The sequence below is a fragment of the Pteropus vampyrus genome, unplaced genomic scaffold (assembly GCF_000151845.1).
Source record: "Pteropus vampyrus isolate Shadow unplaced genomic scaffold, Pvam_2.0 Scaffold39, whole genome shotgun sequence".
Lineage (NCBI taxonomy): Eukaryota > Metazoa > Chordata > Mammalia > Chiroptera > Pteropodidae > Pteropus > Pteropus vampyrus.
In genome coordinates, this window is record NW_011888820.1 from 5,711,612 (window position 1) to 5,728,759 (window position 17,148).

Consider the following 17,148-nt stretch of genomic DNA (forward strand, 5'->3'; position numbering starts at 1 on the left):
CCAATGGTTTATTACTTTGTCGATAATAGATGTCACCAATGTGACTATAAAATCTCTAGACTAAAATTTAAGTTCTTTATTTTGATGATAAAAGTGTCAAAAATTAATTTTAACAAAGATGTTGTCTTTTATCTCGTTTTCTTGCTATAAGGGTGCTCTCTTATAGGAAAATTGTACTACCACCGAGTCCCAATCAGGAAAATGAATTTAGAATTATGAGAAGAAGAAGAAAAGAGTATGTACTTGGAAAATTTATGGACTGAACTGACTTACCTCGTATAGTTGTTGTGAGTGTTGTATAAAATATGTATGGATAGTGCCTACCAAGTGCTTAGTAAAAAGTACTCAGTATTAATCTCTTCCTCTGTCTCTTGTTTCTTGAAATCCCACTTTTGTGTCTTTCTTTGTGCTCTACATTTTAGATCTTCTCAAAAACTCCAAGTGTCAAAAATATTAGCCAACTAACATGTCAACTTCTTAATGAAGCCTCCTGAAATCACCACACTTAAAAAATTTTATTTCTTTTTGTTGAGAGTAGTGACAACTCCTTTCAAAATTTCTAAAAGAATAAGTTACCTAAACATAGTGGAAATTAAAATATTTTTTGAATGAACAATTAAAAACTGAAATGGTGAGTTTGCACATGAGGTCAGGAATAAAGATCCCCAATTTATTCATAAAGATCCAGCTTACACTGGTTATAATTCAAACAGACTATGTAAAAGCAAACCAAGGTTGTAATATCAGAGGGGGCACACACATAATAAAAGACAACCTTCTGACTATTTGCTGGGAATTCTCGATTTGAACCTTTAACCTTTGAGAGCAAAACAAGTACAGAAAATTGGTCTAAAAAATGAAGAGCACATGGTCTCTATACTGTGACTCAGCTTTTGCTCCAAAAATTTTCTGTTATTCTGCGGCTTGAAGCTGTTTATACCAGGAACTATCACTGATACTACTGACCTCCCACTAGAATGACATGCTGGCTTTTGGAGTTCCATATTCACATAATTATGGTGGTCATACATTCCAGTTTGCCTAGGACAGTCCTGATTAATAATATAACACATTGCTATAGGCAAACTTTTTATCACATTCTCCTAATAAAATATCCTCACAACACAGTATTATTAGTTTTTAAAAAAATTTTTGCTCTTTGTGTGTTTACTCAATGTTTAATTGTAAAAAGGGAAGAAGACAATCTACTGTAAACATTTTTAAACTACAGATAAGAGCACTGCTTTTGTCTTTTTTATTATTGAATTTATAGGGATGACATTGGTTAATAAAATTATATAGGTTTCAAGTGTACAATTCAATAATGTCATCCGTATATTGCATAGTGTATTTACCACCCAAAGTCAAATCTCCCTCCGTCACCATATATTTGATCATTTTTCCCTCTCTCCACTTCCCTCTGGTAACCACTAAGCTGTTGTCTATGTCTCTGAGTATTTTTTGTTTGTCTTGCTCATTTGCTTTTTTCAGTTAGACTACTTGTAGTCTTATCTGTAATGTTTAAACTTTGAATACCACCCACAATTATAGTCCCCTTTCCTATTCCAGAATAACCACTGTTTTTAATTGGACATGAAATAATCCAGTAGATTTTTTTTTGTACTATATTTACCTACATATATATGTAGCAGTATAAAAAGAGTATTATCTTTTAATTAGGGAAAAGTTTACATAAATAGCATCATATTGTTGAACTAATACTTTAAATTCTTATTTCCACTCAACATTTTCTCAGTGGTAAAGGAGAGCCATCAATTTTTGTATATTGACCTCATATTTTTCCAATTTGATGAACTGTCCAATATATACTAACATTTCATTTGTCTATTCATTTTAATTTCTTGGGGGTAATTTTGGTCATATATATGGCCAGAAATTTGCCATTTCCTCTAAATGTTCTAATTTATTTCCATAAAGTTTGCCATCACCTTTGTACTACTACCTGTTAGCAACAAAGATAATAACTACCTGAAGTTATTTGTGCTTTCTGCTTTCATCTTGATGAGATTTACCAAAACTTCTTTTTACTGTTATTTTCAAAGAAATAATATTCAATTCACTGATAAAATCTTTTGGAATTTTTATTTATATTTTATTTTTAATATATTTTTTATTAATTTTGGTAATTTCTTCTAAATTGGATGGAGGTATATTTTTTTATTTTTTATTTTAGTTTCTTAAAATAATGTTGATTCATTTGTTTTCAATATTTAATTAGTTTTATAATGTATTTAAGCCATATATTTTTTAAATGTACTACTTTAGCCACAATCAAGTTTTGATATGTGATACACATATGATACATGATATACATAATTACCATTTTCCTTTCTTCTTGAACACAAATGTTAAAGTTGTGTTTTAATTTTCAAGTTGTATATTTTTTTGACTACTGATATCTAATTATATCGTACTGTGATCAGGAAATGTGATCTACAGGAAAACAATTTTTGCTGTTTGTTAAGATTTATTCCAAGCCCTAAACATAAATAATTTTGGAAAAGATTTTTGTTGTTTGAAAGAAATGTGAATTCTATATTTTGGGAATAGAAAATTCGTATAATTCTAGTAGATAAACCCTAGTACTTAAGGTTGTAATTTTCAATAACCTCACTTATTTTTAATCTTTTAATCTGTCCTTTCTGAGTGATGATATTAAAATGACCCACTATGACCGTAGATTTTATATTTCATATTGTATAATAAATTTCAAGCAAATTTGCTGAGTAAAGAAAGGTTCCAACTGCTATATCCTCTTGCTCTTAATGATGAAAATGGGGAAACACTCCACCATTTTCCTCTTCTTATTCAATGTTGCAATGAACATATACGCAATGTCTCTTATAATAAGCATTTAACCAGATTTAAGAGTATTTTTAGTTAATCAGAGCCCCTATTTTCATTTAATAGGTTCAGTTAACATATTCATATGTACTCTGATATGTTACTCTGGTTACTGATATGTTTATATTTCTTGTTGCCACTTCATTTTGTATTTGTTTTTCACTATGCTTTCTATTTTTTGTTTTGTATCTTTTTTTGGCTTTTGTCTTTTTTTCTCTTTTCCTTATTGGTTTTAAATTAAACATTCTACTTTTTCTTCTAGTCATTAATAAAGTTTTATCATTGTGCTTTTTTTAAAAATAACATCTAGAGTTCATCAATATCAATGTGGACTCCACTCCAACAGGACAAGAACATTAATACACTATTTCTAAGTCTTCCTACTTACTTTTATCCCTCAAAAGTAAGAGGAAGCCAAGGTTGTGCTGGATTAACTACACTGCTGAAATGTCAAAATAAACCCACCGAAACCATGTCCATACAGGAAATAAATTGTTCTAGATCCAAAACAAATTTTCAAAAAGAAATGCAGAATGAAAATCAGAGTAAAAATAATAACCTTGAAAAAATAGTGCGATTATGTAGAGTATCACACTGTCATTGAAAGGGTAATAGCTATAGGATGGAGTGGATTGGATTTCAAAATAACAAAGAATGGGAAAGATTTCAAAAGTAGTATGAAATGTTAGGGTTAATAGTTGCTGCAAGTAAGGGTAAGGGATAAAGAAATTAAAATCACTCCCAGTATCCATCGCAACCACTGAAATGTTTTCTTTATTAATGCATGCTGGTTATAAAATATTTAAGTATAACAGAACTACATAGCATAGAAAGAAGTCTTCCATGATACAAACCCAAAGTAAGAAAACAAATTAGATTTTAAAAAGCATGCAGACACACTTTAACAGTGTTTGGCTTGTTTCTGTGTTTTTGTTTATTTATAGTCATTTATAGCATTTTTAAAAGATGGAATTAGATGAGAATTTATTTAACTTGTCCCTTATTAGGCAACAATTTTCTTGTTTCCAATTTTTTATGATTTGCAAATGAGAATACAATTAATACTCTCAATGAATAGGAGCATATTGTAAATATATCTGAGTACATTTGCAAAGTATACCTATATTTATCAAAATAAGATTGCCGAATCAGAGGGTATAAACATTTACATTTTAATACATATTATCAAATATCTCTAAAAGTTATTATTAAAGTATTACACATCTATAAAAAGCACTGGCCTTTTGCCTACATTTTTATCAACACTGATTAAGAAATTAAATATTTTAAATGTTTTTAAGAATTGCTAAAACATTTTAATACAAACATTCCTTTTTTCCTCCCAGAATAGCAAAAAGAATAGAATTATACTGAAAGTGACAGTATTGACAGAAGAGAGAGAGACACATGCAAATGTAAATACTAAAAGAAGAAAACAGTTCAAACTCTCAAAGGAGAAGAGTTATGATAAAAAGAGTAGTCCACATAATTAAAATAATCTAATATGCATAAATTCTTTGTAATTTTTCTCCAACTGGTATAAAGAACTTTGCCTGTGAAATATTGATCAACTAGAAAATACTTATTTCCAAATCAAATGTTACTCTTACTAAAGATATAACAATAGATTATCTGATGTCAATGATAATAAAAGGTAAGAGTATCTTCTGAGTTTAGACTAAGGTTTTTTTTATTAAGTTTATTGGGGTAACATTGGTTAATACAATTATATAATTTTCAGGTGTATTTATAATTTGACATCTATACATTCTATTGTGTGATTACCACCCAAAGTCCAGTTTCCTTCAGCTACCACATATTTAATCCCCTTTACCTACTTCACCCCCTATATTTGACCTCCTTTACCCCGTCTACTTCTCCTCTCCTCTCCTAACCCCTACCCTCTGGTAACCACTAGTCCATTGTCTATTAGACTAAGTTCTTAAGTGCCTTTTTAAAACTGTTTAAAGTCAGAACCCACTGTCAGCTGAACATTAATTTACCACTTTAACTTTGCTATTTCTTCTAACAATACAGTCATATTATATATGATATTACAATTGAAATAAGGACTCTAATAATGTTGTATTTTAATAGGAAGAAGTAATTAAGTAGAAATAAAATTATACTTAGCTTAGAAAACTAAATTGAAGCCACCACTTACCTGAGTCCTTCAAACACACATTTAATCAATGTAAGTTTTTAATGGTAACAGTTACATGCTTACTGAGAATGCTTAATTAAGAAATACAATGATGAATTTAGTGAAGGTACTAAAGGAAGCCATCTGGACATTTAGTCTCTCAATCCATAGACAATCTATATTCACTTTATGTTTTTAAAATGCATTTAGGAACAATTTGGTGAGCCAATATAGCAATACCAGATGTACATAGCAAGCTAATTATGAAGCAGATGGTTTTATGATCACACTTGTGTTTTAAAAGGTGTTGTTCTATTATATAAGGTTCACATTTACAACACATGCTTCTTGTTTAGTATTGTGGATGGTGTCATCCTGTCAGAGCGTCTCACATATTTCTCTTTCTTTGCATCTGTTCAGCAAGTATGCTGACTGATTCTCTTAGCAGGAGGGATAAATTATCCAATTACATTGTTGGGAGTATGGTATATTACAGTCTTAATTTTCTTATTAACATGATGACATCAGTATAACATACACTATAGGCAACCATGGAAAATCAACACATATGTCTAAAAGCCAAGTCAGGTTGCATCCGGTTTATTAAATATCTGATCCATGTAACCTAACAAGATGTGAAGTGAACATTTTGGTCCTTAATGGTGTTTTTATGCTATATTATGATATAGTTTTATTTAACTAAGCTGAAAGGTAAGATGCACTTTGGAATTCTATTAAGATACTATAACCATAATTATTCTAGGCATACTAAACTAATAATAAAAATATTAGCCTACACTTAGCCATAATAGAAAATAAATGTTATTATAACGATAAGCATGCCTTTCTGAGGAAAGCCATTAGGCATTATGACTTTTGCTCAAGCAATAAATTTCAATTTTGTCACTTCTTTAGGATGTAATGAAATGTAAAATGATATTTCAATAAAAGGCCTGACTTGTCTATAAACTCAATCTGTGTCCTGACATTTTGGAAATGATTCCTGCCTGATTTGTCAAGGTAACCTAATTCTGGATTCGAGTGATCCAGTGGTATTTATCCTATCTTAACTAACTAAATTAGTATTCCTGTAACAAGAGATCTTCATCCATTCAACTAGCATTTATTTACCAAATACTTAATGACTAAATGCTCTTAATGCAAGCTGCTAGGGATATAAATATAAGTAGATCATTGCGCATGCCCCCAAGGAGATCGCAGTCCAGTGGTAAAGCAGGATGCAAATAATTGAGAGAGAGAGAGAGAAAGAGAGAGAGAGACAGAGAGAGAGAGCGCGCGCGCGAGAGCGAGCGTGTGTGTGCATGTGTGTGTGTGTGTGTGTGTGTGTGTGTGTGTGAGAGAGAGAGAGAGAGAAGAGAGAGAAAAAGAGAGGACTATTGTTATGGTAAACAAATATTAAACTGTAGTTAATAATATTCATACTGAAATATTAAAGAAGCAGTTTACTGATGTCTCCAATTTATTTTGACATGTACCTAAAATTAGATGGATTAACAATGGAGAGAGGGACAGATGGCTGGCTGGATAGACAGATAGATTGATAGATAGATAGATAGATAGATAGATAGATAGATAGATAGATAGATAGATAGATAAACAGACAGACTGTAAAGCAAATACAGTAAGATGTTAATGATAGAATCTAGGTGGTGTGTATATATGTATTTACTGTAAAATTCTTTTAACTTTTCCTGGTGTTTGAAAACTTTTATAATACAATTCTGGGAAGCAAAAAAAAGTAGGATGCTTACAATTAAAATTATGGAGGAAGGAGTGCAGTTGTTGGTTATGGCTTGTTTAGAGTAAGAACATCAAAGCAGTTAGCTGTTTTAGGGTAAAGAATTGGGTAAGTAAATGAAGTTAAGGAACTGAGAGACTAGGGCAGGGAACTAAAAGGTTCATCTACTTGAATCTATATGGATATTGAAATCACCAAAATTCTATATTTGTTGTACTAGAGAAAGCGATAATGAACCAGTACCCAAATATTCAAAGAATAAGAGGAACTGGCCTATGGATGGCTAACAGAAACAATAATAGCAAGTGATAGTCTGATGGCAGAAGGTTTAATCCTGGAAGCTTTTCAGAAGCGGGTAACAATGTTCCGATACAACAGAGAGAAACAAAAAATGCATATATTTCAATTTCAGGCTCAGAGGCTCAAAGGCCATAGGAGGAAAAATGGCCACGACCTGAGGAAGCTACATGAAAAATAGAACCAAGTCTTGGTTAGAGCATGAAAGTAAAGGAAATGTTTAATGAAGGGGTTGAATATATAGGGAATTTTAATAAGGACAAATCATAAGTTTCAAAGAGTATACTAGCAGAGTTTAAGGAATGAAATTGAGAATAGAGTAGGAAATGAAGTAAAATAAGGTTAAACACAAGCCACATGGGGATGAGAGTCTGGGACATCTGGTGCCTAACAAAATACACAGCAACCAAAGGTGCGATGGGAATAGTCCTATGTGATGACGTTCTCGAGGATAGAAGAGGAGGAGATGTGGGCATCTTGCCAAAAGCATGCAAAAAGAGTAAATATTTATCAGGGAGGAAGGTGGGAAAGAGATTTCCAAGCAGTGGGAACAGCCTGAGCAAAGGTTCAGAGGCTCGTGATAGTAGAATGTTCCAGAGATTACAAGTACAGCAGTTATTTGTGGTATAAAAAGTGCAAGGATGAGAGTTCTAATAGTTGAAGCTTCAGGGTGTTATATGCCAAATGAAAAAGGTTTAAAACTATCCTATAAGAAGGAAAGAACCACTGAAAAATTGTACAGAGGGAAGTATGACAGATGACCACTTATCCTTATTACAAAGGGTATTCTGACACAGTATAGAGCTTGGACTGAATGGTATCATCCTAGAAGTAGAAAGGCCAGTTAGGAGGATTGTTCCAAGGGCAGGTGACAGATAGTTAATGCCTGAGCTGCAAATGTGGCAGTAGGGATAGAGAAGCATGGAGAGATATTAAATGTGTTTAGAACAAAGGACCAACTGGTTGCAGCAATTGATGAAAAAGAGAAAAATGAAGGGAACAAATTATGACAGCCTCAAGTTTCTGTGATGATCATAGAGCCAGTTACTACACAGGAAGTAATGGGAATTGAGAGGATTTAGAAGTTGAGAGGGCTTAGATTAAGGGAAATATAATGAACTGCTCTTGTAACATGAGGTTGAATAAAAACGTGAATCTGTATGATAACAATTTGGGTTATAGAATCAGAGAATGAATGTGGATTGCTAAATAGCTCTTAACAGTTTTAAATATTGAACTAATATCTGATCACTCCCTGACTATCTACTGCTAGCCCAAACACTACAATAAAAGAATGCAAATTAGCTGGAAATCAAGCATGGAAATCAAGACTGATTTACAAGATTAATACATTATAAGACATTATGACTTGAAAAAAATGTAGTATATTCAATAAATTAAAATATGCTACGTTAGAAAAGAGTAGTTCTTATATATTATCTCAATATTTTTTGATTTAGTAATACTTTCAAGAACCATAACATTGTAATTATGAGCTATTACTATTACATACCTCAATATATTACCGAGTCAACAAAACTAGAAGCATAGCCTTTGCTTTATGAGAACCGTTACAGAGTTAGATCAAACATAACTTAATGTTATTCCAAAACATTTGCTGGCATTAACCTAGGAACTGACATGACTCCTTATTCCACAAGCAGTGATAACCGAATTTTTTTGGCTATGGCACCACAGTGGTACTATTCTGAAAACCTCAATAAAAATTCAATGAAGAATGGACTTAAACCCTAATAAATATATTAAATATGCATGACCATAGGAGACTCTTTAAAAAAATTAAGAATTGCATTTTTATGTTTGATACTATATTCCAATACACTTAGAGCATAAGATTTCTCTGATCAATGGATCCATACAGAGATCACTTTTCATTAAGAATATATGACCATACGCTGCAATTGATTCCTACATTTAAAATATTAATAGTATGAAGTTTTCTTGTGTTAAGTATAACATTATGAAAAATGCAAAGTTCACTTCCTGAAAACTGGAAGAAAAGAAGTCATTTATCCCAAAGAGAAAGACCATTTCTTTATTTTTTTTTTTATATAAGCTATGTTGCAAAACTTAATTATAAGGTAAAATAGAAATCTAAAATTATAGCTTTGGGCTTCCTTTTTGACACAAAATGGTTGCACATGGGTGATGCATCATTCTGTCAAGTTCATGGGTCCATTTTTCCTACTTCTGTTTAGATACAGTATTCTAGACTGGGTGGACATAAAATCATTTAATGCTAGAACATTTTCAAAATTCGAATCAAAGTAGACATTTATTAAACTACATCTGTCAGTACTTGGATTTGACACACTATCAGAGGTAAAAACACAGCATTCTTTCTTGAAATGTAATTTCTTTTTAAACTTTTTTTATAATTTCTAATTATCTTGTTTTGTTCTATCTGTTCAATCTTGCTAATCTCTCTCCACTGACAGAACACATCATTTATACTATTGCTCCCTCAGCTCCAATAAATTTACGATTTTTTAAATTTAGTTAGTTATTAGTGTTTCTTATACTAATGATTGAACATAAACTAAGTAATATATAATCCTCTTTCAGCTATAACCAATATAACAAAACTGAGACAACTGTAACAATTCTAGCAGCTTCTTTATGTCTGGTTGTAGCCTCGCATTAGCCCTGATGAAGCTGTCAAGCAATTGTTATCTTTTCATCTAGGATTTCTGACAAGAGGTTATTATTCATGGTTGCTTAATTTAAGCACTATTAGAATTAACAGTCCTTTTATCATCCAAAGAGCAAAATTTAGAGCAACTCCATTTAAAACTGATTTCTATTCTGATAAAGATATATATAGCATGTAAATCAGCATATAATCAAACATACATAATCAACCACATCCCAAAAATCTAAAACAAATGAGGTCATCCAAGAATAAATTAAAGACTGAGCATTTCAGTATTTTCTAAATTTCTTCCTTCTGTTCAAGTTTTTTCTGTTCAAGTCTTATGTAAATGGCTCAATGAAAATGACCCTTGGATTCTCCAAATTTATTTATTTTTCTATCTATTTATTTATTTGTTTATTTATTTATTTATTTTAGGCAAGGCAACCCTTGGTTGACCTCACAGATTGCAAGAACCTTGTCAGCTTACAATCCCTTATTTTTTATTTTTTACGCCTGCAGCACCTGGTCTTCCTAGGTGGTCTCTCATCCAAGTACTAACCAGGCCTGACCCTACTTAGCTTCAGAGAGCAGATGGGATCGGGCTTACTCAGGGCAGCGTGGCCATAGACAAGGATTCTCCAACTTTTTTAAAGTAATTATCTTGGACCCTTTGACTTTTAGCACTGATCTTGATTTCTCTTCATCCCAGGGCCTATGCAGCCTCTAACATGTTTTCCTTCATGTCCATTTTTTAGCTCAGCAATCACTTCTTGAACTTAGTAACAGAACTTGGTTTACTTGTTTTTTACCTTTGATGAGTCCTAAACACAGTTGGTTCTCCATCTTTTTTTATTACGGTTCACTCTGGGAAATCAATGTGCCCAGTCAAACAGCAGCCTAACCACAGCCTTCCAACGACCTAATGGGTTTATGAATCCTCACCTCAAAATAATCCATACTCCTCTGCCTACCCCATTTTTTCCTTAAGATTCTTGCTCCTGTCACTTTGTTTTTCTCCTAGAAAAAAGAAAACCATTAAGGAGCAGTAACATTTAAATTTCTTTGAAATGAACCTAGGAAAAGAAAGGAAAGAGTTGAGTCACCTATATGTAACTTCTGATAGCTACAAGAAATCATATGATCTACCTTTACTTATTCTCTGACCAAATGGTCAACTGAGTAGGATTAAGATCCCAGTGAGGTAGTTTGTTTTTTGTTTTTTGTGAGGTTTTTTGTTTGTTTGTTTTTTGTTTTGCCAAAGTTGGTACTTACTTTTTAAAACAAGCATTAAAACAAATAAACAACAAAAACTCCTTAGTCAATTTTTCAAACATGTTAGGAAACTAATTCACTTTTTAAAATGATGAACGCTATCAAGCATTTATTCTGTCTCTCCTATGTAACTGTGCCAAACATAGCAAAATAGTTGAAAAGGAAAATTTCTTCTTTAGGACAATTCCTAAATGAAGAAAAACTGATGAAATTAAAATATCACTATTTTGGAACCATTAAGAAATTAATGGACCTAGACAATGATCATAATAAGTACTAATGTCCCAGGAGTCAAATATTCATGCCTTCTCATGGAGGTACGCAATATTACCAATAAAGTGTTTTATTTAAAAAAAAAAATCAGCATCCTATTTAGCCTCCAGATTGAAGTACCAAATCACAGGTAATATAGGGGTTAGGAAATAAATTAAATGAAACCGTGGTATTTAGGGATAATTTTAGTGCTTAAAATAATACAATAATAGAATAATTTTAAAACTCAAAATAATAATATATCTTGTTTAGAAGAAGTATAATTAATACTGATCCTGAGAACGTAGAAAAACATCTTAAATAAATGTATGTTCATTTGCTTATTTTCTTTCAGGGAGTATATAGCCTGTGCTGCCTGTTATCCAATGTATGAAAATTATATATGAATTATATGTAAATTTCCATATACTTTCTCTAGTTTTCTAGTTGTTTACAGCAGAAGTTAATCCCAGATTTGTCAGTCTCTCAAATTTGACCCACTCTCCCCCTTTTGTAAAAGTTGATCTTTACTATTTTGAAACAACACTTTGGTGAATCAAAACCTAGGATGCCCTCTTGCTGTAGAACACATCTTTTAAGGACACATACATGTCCTTATTTCTTTGAAATGAACCTAGGAAAAGAGAGGAAAGAGCTAGTAAACAAAAAAAATGATCGTTTACTATAAAGATGTTGAGAATGTCTTCCATGACATGGTGATCTCAGGGAGGAAGACCTAGTTGAGGTGTTTCTCTGTGATCTTAGTATTAGCACTAATTATTCTTCTAAAATACAAGATATATTTTACATTATAGACCCTTAAGCATCAAAATTACTGTATTTCTCTCTATATATTAGCACTATAATCTTAGCGTTTAACCCAAAGTTCATCCCCAAAATAAGGTATAGGACATTGTGACACCCACTTATATATTAATAATCTTGTTTTGGTTCCATCTTATATTCCGGCCCTTTTTTCTCTTTGCCTCATTTATTTACTAATTTTATCCTACAACAACACACTGTTTCAATATTTGTAAACTTGAAAACAGTTCTACTCTATGTGTAATAGCAAACTGTCTTCATTTGTCTTACCTCAAATAGTTGCAAGGTTTCTTTTCATATTCTAAATCAAATGTCAGTGGACTCTCTCACTATCCATTTGTAGAGGCTTATAATTGTCCTGGGCCATCAGAGAGAGAATTCCCTTAAATGTTGATTAAAATAAATCAAAGCCAATCACTATATTAAAAATTAATCCGAATTGGGCTTTAATAATGTTTTCTGAACTTAGCTTTAAATTATTATAGACTTTGTTGCATCATCTTGAGCCTATCTTGGGCTAATTGGCAAATAAAAGAAATAAATCATACATATGAAGGGATTTATGTATTTTATATGCATAAGCTTATTAATTACTGAACATTCACTAAATAATGGATGAATGAGATAAGATGACATGGTGATCATAAATTATTAACATAATGTATACATTCTTATAATAGAGTTGTTATAAAACTGCCAACAGTGATTTTGTGTCAAGAGGTTTGTTTGGGTTGCCCTTTATACCTCTATAACTTCGGGCATATTTGTTATTCATTTGCAAGACATGAAACCCTCATATGTACATGCCTATTTCACAAAGTTGTTATCAAGATCAAATGAGATAGTTGAAAATAACAGCAGTTTAAATTATTTAGATGTAAATATTTATCAAGAACTCTGCACTGTATTTTCATTTAATTATCACAACAATCCTATGAGGTTGGTTATCATTCCCATTTTTATAAAGAAAGAAATCTTGTCACATAGAGCTTACATAATTTGCCCAGGGGCACATAGCTATTAAGAGATAGAATCAGAATTTGGTATCAGCTAGTCTGATTCCAGAGCCAAACTTCTTAGCCAAAATGCTAAATTGATGAGGGTCGGATTCCTCCCTGCAGATTCTGTAAAACTTGGCTATATTACACTCACTAGCTATTTCCAAATTTTAAAATCTAAAATTCCAAGAATAGAAATTTTTTTCTTTAGATGTCCTAGAGATATAAAGTAATAAATCTAAATAAAACACTCCATAAAAATTCAAATGGAATTTAGACAAAAATTATATGTTAGAGGATTGATTTAGTAAACATATTAGCCTAGTAACTTGCCAATTACCTTCTCCTATACAGTAACTAGTATAGTTACTTAAATCTGTTAGTAGTTCAATTAGTAAGTTTATTATTATTTAGTAATTCACTTCAAGTCAAAAACTGAAGCCTAAGGAGTTAATCTGAGACATTAAAGAAATATAAAACCTGATAGATATATTTTCCTTCTAATTCAGAAAATGCTATCATAATCCATTCATTTAGATTGTTTTCTTTAACATTCCAAGCTTCCACTGTACTGTGAAATTTGGAGGACAACACTGCCATCCAGGGGATAGAGGAATGGAAGTACAGAGCCAGAATAACTGGAAACCTTAATGCAGAAGTTCTCAGGTGAGGTAGAAACAGCTGTGTTGCAATCTGTTGTGAAGTGAATTACTAATAATAGTTTGAGTACTAAAGGTTGTAAATTATATGCTTAAAAACAAGACAGGATTCCCAATAACATCTTTTACCAACTCATTCAAGTGAGAAATGTAGCATTATAATCACCTTGTTAGTACTAGACCATAAATTTCCCTTAAAAAAATCACTTAATGGAGTTATGATTGACATACAAAAAGCTATACATAATATATACAACTTGATGACTTTGGATATAAGTATTCATCATTAAACCATCACCAAAATCTATTTATTAGCATATCCATCACATCCAAAAGTTTCCTCCTGCTCTATTTATTTATTTTTTTTGATAAGTACACAAGATCTATTCTCTTAGCAAATTTTAAAGATCTCTAGGACTTATTCATCTTTTATAACTGAAACTTTGTACCCTTGATTAATATCTCTCCATTTTCCCCTTCCTCCAGCCCCTTGTAACCACCATTCTACTCTATGATTCTATGAATTTAGATTCCAAATATAAGTACTATCATGTGGTATTTGTCCTTCTGTGTCTGGCTTATTTCACTTAGCATAATGTCCTCCAGATTCATTCACATTGTCACAAATGGCAGGATTTCCTTCTTTCTAAGGCTGAGCAATATTCCACTATTTTCTTTATTCAATCCCCCATTGATGGACACTTAGGTTGCTGCCATGTCTTGGATATTGTGAACAAGGCTGCAGTGAACATTAGGGATGGTGGTACCTCTTAAAGATTCTGATTTTAATTCCTGTGGATATATACCCAGAAGTGGGATTACTGGATTGTAGTTTTATTTTTAACTTTTTGAAAATTTCATACTTTTTTCTACAGTGACTACATCATCTTATATTCTCACAAACAGTGTACAAGGGTTCCCAATTCTCCACATCATCACCAATACTTATCTTTTTTTTTTATTATAGCCATGTAAACAGATGTGAGATAATATATCAATGTGGTTTGATTTGTGTTTCCCAAATGATTACTCATGTTGAACACTTTTTCATATACTTGTTGGCTATTTGTATGTCTTCTTTGGAGAAATGTCTATTCAGGTCCTTTACCCATTTCCTAATTGGATTGTTCATTTGTTTGTTTGTTATTTGCTATTTAGTTGTATGGATTCCTTATATATTTTTAAACATTAACTCTTTATCAGATATATGGTTTATAACTATGTTGTTCCATTGTGTGAGTTGCTTTTTCATTTTGTGATATTTTCCTTTGCTGTGACAAAGCCTTTTAGTTTAATGTAATATCACTTATTTATTTTTGCCTTTGTTGACTGAACGTTTGGCATCATATCCTAGAAATCACTGCCAATACCAATGTTAAAAAGCTTTTTCTCTACATTTTCTTCTGGAACTTTTATGCATTTTGCGTTGATTTTTCTGTATGGTGCAATATATGGGTCCAATTTCATTCTTTTGCATGTAGATACCAGTTTTTCACAGCACCACTTATTAAAGAGACTTTCTTTTCCCCAATGTGTATTCATGGCACTCTGGGGAAAATAAGTTGACCTTATATGTGTGGGTTTATTTCTGGACTATTTATTCTATTCCATTGGTATATATGTCTGTTTTTATGCCACTGTGATTACTGTAGCTTCATATATATATTGAAATCGAGAAATATGATGCTCAAAATTGTTCTAGTTATTCAGATTTTTTATGGTTCCATATGTATTATAGGATTGTATTTTTCTATTTGAAATACTGCCATTTGCGACAACATGGATGGACCTCGAGATAATCACGCTAAGCGAAGTAAGCCAGACAGAAAAAGTTGAAAATCACATGATATCACTTATATGTAAGATATAAACCTAAAAGCAACAAATGAGCAGGACAAACAGAGGCTCATGGACATGGACTATAGACTAGTAGTTACCAGAGGACTATAGAGTAGTGGTTATTAGTGGGGTGGGGGAGGAGGGAGGAAGTAGATGGGGTAAAGGGAGTTAAATATAGATGGATAAGGGGAGGGTGAAGTGGGTAAAGGGGATCAAATATATGGTAGCTGAAGGAAACTGGACTTTGGGTGGTAAACATACAATAGAATATACAGATGTCAAATGATAATATACATCTGAAAATTATATAATTGTATTAACCAATGCTACCCCAATAAACTTAATAAAAAATAAATTTTTAAAAAAGCAAAAATGCCATTGGGATTTTGATAGAGAATGCATTGAATCTGTAGATCGCTTTGGGTATTATGGACATTTTAACTATATTAATTTTTCCAATCTCTGAATACCGAATGTCTTTCCAACTATTTGTGTCTGCTTTAATTTCTTCCATCAGCGTTTTAGTTTTCAGTGTCCAAGTTTTTCACCACCTTGGTTACATTTATTTTTAAGTATTTTATTCTGGTGCTATTATAAACAGGATTGTTTTTCTTAACTTCCTTTTTTGGGTAGTTCATTGTAAGTATATAGAAACATGGTTGATTTTTATTTGTTGATTTTTTTTTATCCTGCAACTTGACTGAATGTGTGTATTAGTTCAAATAGTTGTGTGTGTGTGTGTGGCATCTTTAGAATTTTCTACATATAAGATCATGTAATCTGCAAACAAAGAAAAATTTACTTCTTCTTTTTCAACTTTTATGCCTTTTATTTCCTTTTCATGACAAATTGTTCTGGCTAAGACTTCCAGTACTGTGTTGAATAGAAGTGGTGAAAGGGGACATCTCTGTCTTATTTCTGACATTAGAGGAAAAGCATTCAACCTTTTCACCACCTCGACATACTCAATATGATGTTAGCTGTGGGACTGTCATATGTGGCCTTTATTATGTTGAAGGACATGCGTCTGTTCTCAATTTGTTTAGAGTTTTTATCATGACAGAATGTTGAATTTCTCACTTTGTTCATGTATTGTTTTCCTGATTTCATTTGGTTTTATATCTCTGTTCTTTTTTAGTTCATCTGAACTTCTTTAAGATGATTATTTTGAAATCTTTGTCAGGCAGTTCATAGATCATTTCCTTAGGATTGGTCACTGGAGTTCTATTTTGTTCCTTTGGTGGTATCATGTTTTCCTGACATTGCAATCCTAGTAGCTTTGCGTTGTTAGCTGCACATTTGAAGAGGCAGTCACCTCTTATATTTTATAGACTTTATAGACTGGCTTCAGTAGGGAGTCATTCACCAGTCACCCTAGCCAAAGATCCCGAGTGGACTAATGGGCAGGGTCCACAGGTAGGATGACTGGTATGATCTGTGGGCAGGGATGGACAGAGGAGCAGGCCTATTGCTGGGGTCTGCAGACAGGCAGGCCTGATGCTAGGGTCTACATGCATAACTTTCTAACAACTACAATAAAATTGGAATATATGTGGGAAAAATGCTTTAAAGGGGCAAAACAA

General features: G+C 32.1%; 1 long non-coding RNA gene and 1 pseudogene across 4 annotated transcripts in view; both read right to left on the reverse strand.

Moving 5' to 3' along the window:
- Positions 1–17,148, reverse strand: part of LOC111738481 — a 44,173-nt gene that overhangs the window by 20,599 nt on the left and 6,426 nt on the right. The window contains exon 3 of one of the 4 annotated variants that reach the window (XR_002779856.1): positions 10,663–10,737. The exons of the other annotated variants lie outside the window; for them this stretch is intronic. This is a non-coding gene — a long non-coding RNA (uncharacterized LOC111738481). The remainder of the gene's footprint in view (positions 1–10,662; positions 10,738–17,148) is intronic. 4 annotated transcript variants of the gene reach the window in all.
- On the reverse strand, positions 10,231–10,349 carry LOC111738490 (annotated as a pseudogene).